The sequence below is a fragment of the Leiobunum rupestre genome, chromosome 6 (genome assembly GCF_980474605.1).
Source record: "Leiobunum rupestre chromosome 6, qqLeiRupe1.1.hap1, whole genome shotgun sequence".
Taxonomy (NCBI): Eukaryota; Metazoa; Arthropoda; class Arachnida; order Opiliones; family Sclerosomatidae; genus Leiobunum; species Leiobunum rupestre.
Window position 1 is genome coordinate 24176660 of NC_143389.1, and position 9932 is coordinate 24186591.

A 9932-nucleotide genomic window follows, 5' to 3' on the forward strand; every position below is an offset into this window, starting at 1 on the left:
ATGTAGTAGCACAACTTTTATTAAATTTTATTTTTAGTTATATCGCCCATGGAACGAAATTTCAGTATTTATAATTATAGAGATTATATTAAACCATTTGATTGAAAGTCAATTAGATGATGTAACTTAACTTTGAAATACAATAGAACCAAGACGTGTCGAATCGTACATTGTACCTCTTATCGATGTCAAATGAGGACAAAATAAAACGTCGATGCACATAATTATCTTATTTCTAGTAGGATTGTTCCGCCATCTTGGAAAACGGCCGTCATTTTTCTATAGCGTGTAACTCGAAAACTACCAAGCCGAACCGGACAATTGAGACGTTCTTATTCTACGTGCTATTCTAGCTTCTAAATTTCCGAAACCGACGCTATTGAACAAAGGTCAAAGATCATGGATAAAATGACAAAACCAAAAATGGTAACCAATCACCATTTTCTACGTTTTACCTTGTCAAAACAAATTATGTAAAATGACTAAAACATACACCTTTAATCAAATAGTTCAGAGTTTATATAATATTAAATCATTAAAAATGCATTTGAATCTTAGGTTCTAAGTGGAACCGCACTATAAGATTTTATATCAACAAGACTGTAGGGGATTTAATATAATTTTAGGAAAAATATACATTTCAAATAGTTCAAACTGAGAAATATCGGGAGGAGTACGTGACTAAACGATTACCAAAAGTGACATAATTACCAAAAGTGTGACAATCCCTGTACTTTCGTTTGCTAAAGATTTAATGAATGCTCGACTCTAGATCGACCACATAAAAGAATATTTATTGTCGCCTTTCTGGATCTTTTTTTAGTCTATGGTGTTATATCGTAGGTAGATGGCGATAGCATCTCCACCGAACGACGAAAAATCAAAAAATACACTAACTTTGACCAGTGCTACTTAGTTCCTCCGTTCATCACAAGGAGGCGTTATTTGTTGGTTTTAACTTCCTTCAATCCCCAAGGCATACATTCCCTTCTTCCCTTCCAACTTGTATTTCGCTCGTAACATTCACTAAGAAATTGGTCCGATTGACACACTTTTGGTAATTATGTCACTTTTGCGATTACTTAATTCATTTCTTTCATAAAAATATTTCAAATAAAAGTTTTGCGAAAGGTTTTGACGAAAGTAGCATCCTTCATGTAACTTAAACGAGCTTCCGTCTGAATATTAGGTTTCACTGGCCCTTTAACGGCTTTTCCTTTTTAGTGGTCGTTTTATCAATATAATACAGGTTTTAAGCAATTAAACTAGTTCTTTAAGCTTAAGTGATCGTCAAAGAATGCGATCAAAAAGTCCAATATCACATTCTCTTTTCCAGTTAGTCAGGGACGTTGGAATATTGGAGCAAGGAGGGTCGAGCTTCATCCCTGGATAATATTCCTTTTTAATTTCCTTTTAAACAATAAATTGAAAATCTTACATTTTTAGAAAACACTACTAAATATTACTTCATTGGTCGTAAACTATAATATATATATATATATATATATATATATATATATATATATATATATATATATATATATATATATATATATATATAACTTTATAGTAACGCCTCGCTAAAGTACCTTGACTTACGTGGCTGTCATATGGGGTACAATTAAACGAAAAAATTGTGGTTTTTCTTACGGTAATCTTGAGGTCAGTGACGTAAATAGCGGCGTGGGGGGGTGAGAACTAGGGGGCCCCCAAACGTTTATGATTAAAATCGGTGCTATTTAAAAGGGCCCCGAGTCGTTTTTCGCGGGGGGGGGGGGGCGGAGTTCCTAGTTACGCCACTGCTTGAGATCAACTGAGATCCATTCCAATGTATTCTTATTTTTTTAAATAGTATTTGGTTTTTATACTATCACGGATGTATCGCACATTCAACTAAACCACTATATTCAATCCGTTTGTTATCTTAATTTATTTCCATTATATTTTATAAGTAAATAATCTGATTTCTGAAATAGGTTCAATAAAAGTTTTACATAGTGTTGTTCATTTTCCGCAATTCCGAAAAATAAAAAATTGAAACATAAATTGCTTTATAAGGGTTTTTAATGTTTTTAACTTTTTATCGATATAAATGTCTAATAACAGTAAGCATACTACAAAACATTAATAGTGTAACATTGTTAATCAATTTAAAGCTAGTCTAGAGGTTTTGATTTACATTTAGATACGAAAAAAATGAGGCAAAAATGCCGCTTTATTTAAATTTGCAAACCATATTAGACTAATCATGGAATGAAAACTTTTTTAAATTTTTCGGAAAAATACGGAATATTTTCCAACTTGCAACACTAGTTTTCCAAAAAAGGCATAATTTACAAAAGTGTGCCAGTTCCTATTCTTTTCTATGGTAAAAATTTAAAGATGCTATCGAGATAGAGCGAATACAAGGTAAGAATAGAATGGACGATGCACGAACTTCGTGGTTTGTTCTTTTGCTTTTTTTTGTATTAAACGTACATAGATGGCAGTAGCGTTTCTATCGAGCAATTGAAAGTCAATAAGCGCACTAGCCTTCTTAGTTCTTGAAGCTCTCACCAGGTGACCCTATTTCTACTTTTGAACTGCATTCCCTTCAAAAGCTTTTCCGTTGCACATTTTTAACAACTATAATTACTATAATATTCTTAATATTCTTTATAGTTAAATGTTTGCCAACTTATTAAGTTAATTGATTTTCGCGAAAGAATCTTTGTAATGTTTTGATTTTGATTTGTAATTTGTGTAAGCAAAACTTGAAATCAATTTTTGATATTCGACAGTTTCTTAAAACGGGGCCCCTGAACGTTTCAGCGGTCTTGAATATCGTGAATTACTTCCGACTATTTAGAATCTGAAACACTCAGACGCCACACAAATTTAAAGTCTAGCCAATTGCTTAAAACTAAATACTTTTGAGCTTTATCACCTCTGTTTAATAGCGGTGCGTGACGCACGCCCGGTCTCAAACGTTAATTTAAACGTGCCGTTCTTCAAGAATATTCTGAGAAAAATATTCATTAGCCTAATATATAACTATTAAAAATATGTAATAAAAAGTTAATACAAATTGACAGATATTTAAAAATTGAAGTGGTCTAAATATTTTTTTTTAATTTTGATTTTCTGAAGGTCACCTCCGATAGGAAGCTTTTAGCAAGGAGCTACCTGACCTGTAAAAACGATCCGTTGACATTTGGTTGAAAGCAGTCACGTTGCCTTCGTTTAAACCATTGGCGACGGTTTATCGGTAAATAGACATTACAGAAAATATATTAAAAAAAAATGACGATTGGTTTTATGGTTGAACCTTTTTTTAAATAAAATTTTTCTTCGCGAAATAAATTTTTATTATTTAATTTAAAAATTTAAAGAGATAGGAAATAATTTTTGCGTACGTATTCTATTGATGTTGTCGACGATGTCCACCGTTTTTTCTGTCTCTCCGTTCACCGTCCCGTTTGCAGACGTCTGTTCTTCCTCCTTCGTTCTGTCCACCAGAAGTTACAGAAAGTCATGATGTTCCTTAAGAAAGTTTAATCTGATATTTTACTCATATTCAACCTAAAATCACTAAACTGAAAAACGTTTCAAGTTTTCCGAAATCAGTTTTATTAATATTTTGGCCAGTATAGGTGAAAACTTTAATTTTACCAATGAGTTAACGAAAGATCTTAGACGATGGCATCTTAGATAGAAACGAAGAGATCAATGAAAGTGTTTACCTCGGTGTTCTTCTTTCGTCTTTCAACAATGGTTTCTGCAGTATCCACAAAGAACTGGAGAGTGTCAGCGGGAAAGAATGATATCCCAACAGCTCGGGCAAGTTTCGGCAAAAGAACTGTGGTTAAATGGTTTTTAAATATCTAATGTAATATTGCTCTCAGAGTTGCGCACCGTCACCTTTGTTATACATATATTGTTTATGTTCAAGATCACCTACACGATTGTAATAATTCTGCCCAATAATTAAAATTTTTAAAATGTGTCGGCTCACTTTTCTATATAGGCAAGTTTAATGCGCTCAAGCGTAGGCGGAAAAATAGTTGCTCAGCTTAAAATACATTTCAGATTTTGATATAAACACTTTTCAGGTGCAAGATTTACAATACTACCATTGGAGAGAATACCATGGGATTGAATTCCTAATCGATCTAATAAAAATATATGGTCCTATTTGAAAGAATCACCCGCACCTATCGATCCCTTTCGATAGAATCCCATTAGTTAGAAATTTGTTATACCTAGCTTTCGATCGAATTTCTAATGGACCGAATAAAAAACAAATAATCCCATACGACACAGTCATTCCTAATCCATCGAATCCCATTGAAAAAAACCCCATTAGATCGAAATATGTTCACATACGAAACGTGTTAATAATAAGATACGAATAGATATTTTATCTAATGGTGGGTTTCGGTTGAATGGGATTATGGGAAATAAATTACCTTTAAACAGTGAACTAAAGGAAAATTACACCCTATTTTAATGTAAGTTTCCTTAAAAAGGCCATTCAAATAGCAATATACTAATATATTCGAAAAAAATTAAAAATCATTCCTAATTTTAAAATAAATTATTTTCGAATCGGAAATTGAGAACTAGGGTAGCACCATTTTTTAAAGCGATTGTAGCTTTATGCGTGCTGACGGGTGGACGTTATGCCAACGCTATCTCATTGGCTAAGAGAGAGAGACTCATGAGAGAGGAATTGTTTTTAAGTAGAAATTGATTTACGTGATGGAAGAGCGGGGGTCGCTTGACATCCGCTAGTAGTGTCAGGTAAAGTTTTTTTTTAAATCGCAGTCGGCTCTCTGAACGATAACTCTACAGACGAACCTTAGTGCCGGATCGGGACCAGCCGTTTAGGTGAATTCTTTTGAAGTTTTGATTATAAATTATTTATTAAAATGCCTTCTTGTATAATAGATGGGTTGTAAAAATGCACTTGGCAATATTAAGTATTACTCTATTCCATGCCATTTAAAATATCCAGAGTTGTCCAAAAAATGGTTAAACCTAGCTAAAGAGAAAGTAAAGGATAAATACAACGAAGCCTTGGCAAGACACTCAAAGGGCCAAGAAAAGGTTAATAATACATTATATAGAGTTTGTGAAATTCATTTCCATCGCGATTCCTTTAAGCCCAAGTTCGGTTTACCAAACTCAAGAACGAAGTTGAAAGATGACGTTATGCCTACTCTAGAAATTAGTATATATTCGGATCAAGAAGTAATTAATTCTAATCAAAGATTATTGCCAAAAGAATTTTCAAACTCAGCAGTACCACACGATATTTCAAGCTCTTCAATACCGCACGATATTTCAAGCTCTTCAGTGTCCGAATATATTCCAAACTCAACCCCCATTTTGATTAGGTCTATTTCCACCCAAACAGAAAATATTTATAACCTTTATTCATCAATTTCTAATCAACAGGATAATTTTCATTATTCCAAAGTAGAAACCCAAGTTGATGCAGTAATTGAAAGGAATGCCCTTATTTCTTCGAAAATTTCACGTGATCATTCGTACGCAGTTTATACACATGCTTCTATTAATGGTGATCAGAGCCCAAATACCTCTACTTATAGCATAGCCGGTGACCAAATTGTGAAGACTCCTATAAGTAGTGCATCATTCGACCGGACTCCAATTATTTCAAAAAATATGTTTCATTCTACTCCTCCGACTATCCGATAATCAAGTCCAAATGTGGAATCATGTTCTCACCACTAAGTAGCGTAACTGAAGTTACACCAAATACAGAAACGGGATCTGTTTATGAACCCAGTTTCAGCATTATTGAAGACACATGCAGCGCTACCTCAGACTCAATAACTGAATATGCATTTGTAGGAGAAAATATTGTCAAGGAAAGGAAGTTTATTGTTTTTGAAAGTGCGCTGAAGGAGTTGCTGTATCGCGCATTATGCCAAAATTCGGAATGTAGGAGTGTGGCAGATATAAGCACTATTTCAAAATCTGAAACTGAGGGAAGCATGATTAGTGTGAAAAACAACTGCCTAATTGGTCATGACAATATATGGAAGAGTCAACCACTTTTGGGTAGAATGCCGGCTGGAAACCTTTTGATTGCTGCGGCTGTCTTATTAACTGGCAATACTTTTCAAACAATAAATTCATTCTTTGAATATTTTGGTATCAAAGGAATTTCCAGTACCACATACTATAAAATACAACGGAATATATTGGTACCAGAAGTAAACTCCATTTGGGAAAAGGAGCAGGCCAGTATATTTGTGGAAGCTAGAAATGAAGAGACGCTAAAAATGTCAGCTGATGGGAGGTGTGATTCAAGAGGGCATTCAGCACGATGGGGTATTTATACCTTTATGAAACAGGGGTCAGATAAATGCATTCACTTTGAAATAGTGGAAAAAAAGAGGTTGCCTATAAATCAACTAATATGGAATTTTAGGCACTGAAAAGTTGTATGAAAAAAATGAAGGAAAAAACACACAAATAACACAATTAACCACTGATAGACACACTCAAGTTCGAACGTATATGAAGAAGAACCATCCAGATATAGATCACCAGTTTTATGTCTGGCACCTCGCAAAATCTATCAGGAAAAAGTTGACAGCAGCCGCAAAGAAAAATGCAGAGTTAAATGAATGGTAAAATCAATAAGTAGACACTTGTGGTACTGCGCAGAAAATTGTGAAGGGGATCCTGGCATGTTAGTTGAAGCATGGCAGTCTATAGTGTACCACACAATCAATGTTCATATATTCCCTGAATTTTCCAATTTTACGCAATTTGCCCATGAACCCATAAGTGAGGAAGTGACCCAAATAAAAAATGGCTTGAACCTAGTAGTAGAGCACATAAAGCTCTAAAAGGAATTGTATATAATAAGTTGGTTTTAAAAGACTTATGGCAAATCAATCAGTTTTCTCATACCTCAGCACTCGAAAACTACCACAGTTTGATGAACAAATACTGCTCAAAAGACAGAGATTTTGATAAAGAGGTGTTGGAATGCAGAACAATTCTAAGAATTTTAGACCACAATAACAACACTGGCAGACAAAACCTTTACGAAATTGGACCCGAAAATGAAAAATCAAAAGAACAGTTTCACTTTTATTACTCAAAGGCTACAAGCGAGTGGCATGCGAGGACAATCAAAGAACCCAAGAGCTTCAAATATATTTATAGCATTTTGGAAAAAATTGTCCAAAGACAGCTTTGTGGAGGAGAGCAATCGTAGTGAGAAAACGTGAAGCCCATAACAATGCCCCTGAAGAATTTCGGTTTATTTCTTCCCGTAACAATTTTAATTTTAGGAGAGAGTTTGTTTTTACACTCTTAAAAATGAATAGTTAAAAAAATTGGGTTGTCCCACTGCAACCCAAATTTGGGTTAATAACAACCCAACATTAGTTAATTTTTTTAAATTTGTTATTTTTTTATGGGTTGTTTTATTAAACTAAAATTAGGTTAAAAATTTGGGTTGAAATCCATATAGAATCTTTTCAAATCTCATTTGGTTTCAAAATTTTCAACAATGATTAGCTTATTCCTACCGATTCTCATATTTGTTGAAAAGTACATATTTTGTTCCTTTAATAATTAAAAATAAAATGTGTTGAAAATACAAGAAAAAGTGCATAAAAATATTACAACGAAACGGAAATGAAGAAATTTTCAGTATGTACTCTCTCGGGGGAGATCATTATTTGTAAATTTCCGAAAAATCGTGAAATGTTTCACTGTTTTAGAAATGTTAGTTTTTGAACGCTACGTGGTAGACGAAAAGTTTCAATGAGCAAGTTGTAGAGCATACTCGAAAACCGGAAATGGAATTGGTCTGGTGGAAAAGGACATTTCGTCACTGAAATAAATGGTCATGGAAAACAAACACGCTAGTACTACCACGTAGCGTTCAAAACCTAACACTTCTAAAGTCGTGAAAAATTTCATGATATTTCTGAAATTTAGAAAAAATAACGATCTCCCCCGAGAGCGTACATACTGAATATTTAAAATTTCTAGAAAGTATAGATTTTGAGAAAAATTCCTGAGCCGATCAAATGAATTTTCTGAAATTTACAAAAAATAACGATCTCCCCCGAGAGCGTACATACTGAATATTTCAAATTTCTAGAAAGTATAGATTTTGAGAAAAATTCCTGAGCCGATCAAATGAAATTTACAAAAAATAACGATCTCCCCCGAGAGCGTACATACTAAATATTTCAAATTTCTAGAAAGTATAGATTTTGAGAAAAATTCCTGAGCCGATCAAATGAAATTTCTGAAATTTACAAAAAATAACGATCTCCCCCGAGAGCGTACATACTGAATATTTCAAATTTCTAGAAAGTATAGATTTTGAGAAAAATTCCTGGGCCGATCAAATGTATGAAGGGTTTTTCATGGAGAAATTGTAGAAGTAAAAGTTAAATGGAGGACCAACATGGAGTATTATTTATCTAGGCAAAAACTGTCTTAAGTTTTCGACCCGCGGGTCTTTGTCAAACTAACTTGAACGAAACCAATTTTCTTATATATATCGTATCGTAAAAAACCTAAAACGTTATCAATCGTTAAAAAATGTATTTTTATTTTTAACAATTGATAAATTTGTAGGTTTTTTACGAAACGATATATATAAGAGAATTGGTTTCTTTGAGTTTAGTTTAACAAAGACTTGCGGGACGAAAGCTCAAGATAGTAATTGTCTTGAGGAATAGTAATCCATGTATGTATGGCCTCCTATAATTTCTCCATGGATCCTTTAAATTATTCATATCTAAGAGGGACATAAATTTGGTCTTATATAGCCACACGAAAATTTTCAGGTCTAAAATTTACCTACCTAGCTACACTGCAAATCACGCCATTAAGATTCAACCCAAGGTAGGGTATATTTCAACCCAAAATCAAGTTGAATTTTTAACCTTTAATGGGTTGAGTCTAAACAACCCAAATTTTGGGCTGGGTAAATACGGACCCAGGTTTGGGCTGAATTTTAACCCATTTTGGGTTGAAAACAACCCACCCTTTTTAAGAGTGTAGCGAATCAGACTGAAACAATCCACTAAACTATCGTTTGATCGAATTGGTGAAATAACTAGTGAAACGGAGTCTATTTCAAACCGAGAAATATAGCTTTATTTTTTAGGACTTTTATTTTTTACAAGGTGAACGCTTTGGCGTCCGAAAAGCGAATGCTTTAGTTTTCTCCGATTTACAGTGGTTCTTTTTCATTGAATGCCAGAAGATACCATTTAAGCCCCGCTCGTTCGCTTTCCGCTCCCCCCAAGAGATGACACTTAAAACGTGTCTTGGGCCTTCTTGAAAAGGAGCATCCGCGAAACAATGCAGGGTCCCCGGTCTCATCTGGCAGCCATTACAAGGGCTTGTTGAACTCGAAAACGTGTACGAATACATCATTAACGACCGAAAAACAAGTTTAAAAATACAAATACTTTTTAAGAAAACCCTTTATTTTTACCTTTTTTCGTCATGATCGGAAAGATCGTAGGGGAGGCGGCGTTGCACTTTACTATAAAGATCACCTTCCGTTGGATCCTGGTTCGGACATGCCCATGACCCATCTGGAAATGTTTACATGTAAACTGTCTATGAAGCAAACTCTTCCATTTTATATTACTACCGTGTACATCCCTCCAGATGCAACAGTGATGCAACTGGAAGAACTTCATCTGATTTTAACTCTGATGTGGCTGGTGAACTGATATTAATGGGTGATTTTAATGTAGATCTTCTGGGTCCTGGTAGCCCAAAGTGTAAAACTCTCAAAGCTATTACATCAGGTTTACTACAACTCATTTGCAATCCCACGCGTAGTACCCTCAAAACATCAGCACTTATTGACCATATCTACGTTAGCCATCCTAGCAAATTCAAATACAGCGCTGTGATTTGTGTCGGAC

The 9932-nt window shown here is 34.3% G+C and overlaps 1 long non-coding RNA gene across 1 annotated transcript; it reads right to left on the bottom strand.

The window, feature by feature from the left end:
- Positions 1-3759: 3759 nt before the first annotated feature.
- LOC149940458 (uncharacterized) lies at positions 3760-9703 on the bottom strand. Its single transcript, XR_016481353.1, has 3 exons — positions 9653-9703; positions 9491-9593; positions 3760-3838 (listed from the first exon to the last, which is right to left on the bottom strand). It is a non-coding gene; the product is annotated as an uncharacterized LOC149940458 (long non-coding RNA).
- Between the last annotated feature and the right edge of the window lie 229 nt (positions 9704-9932).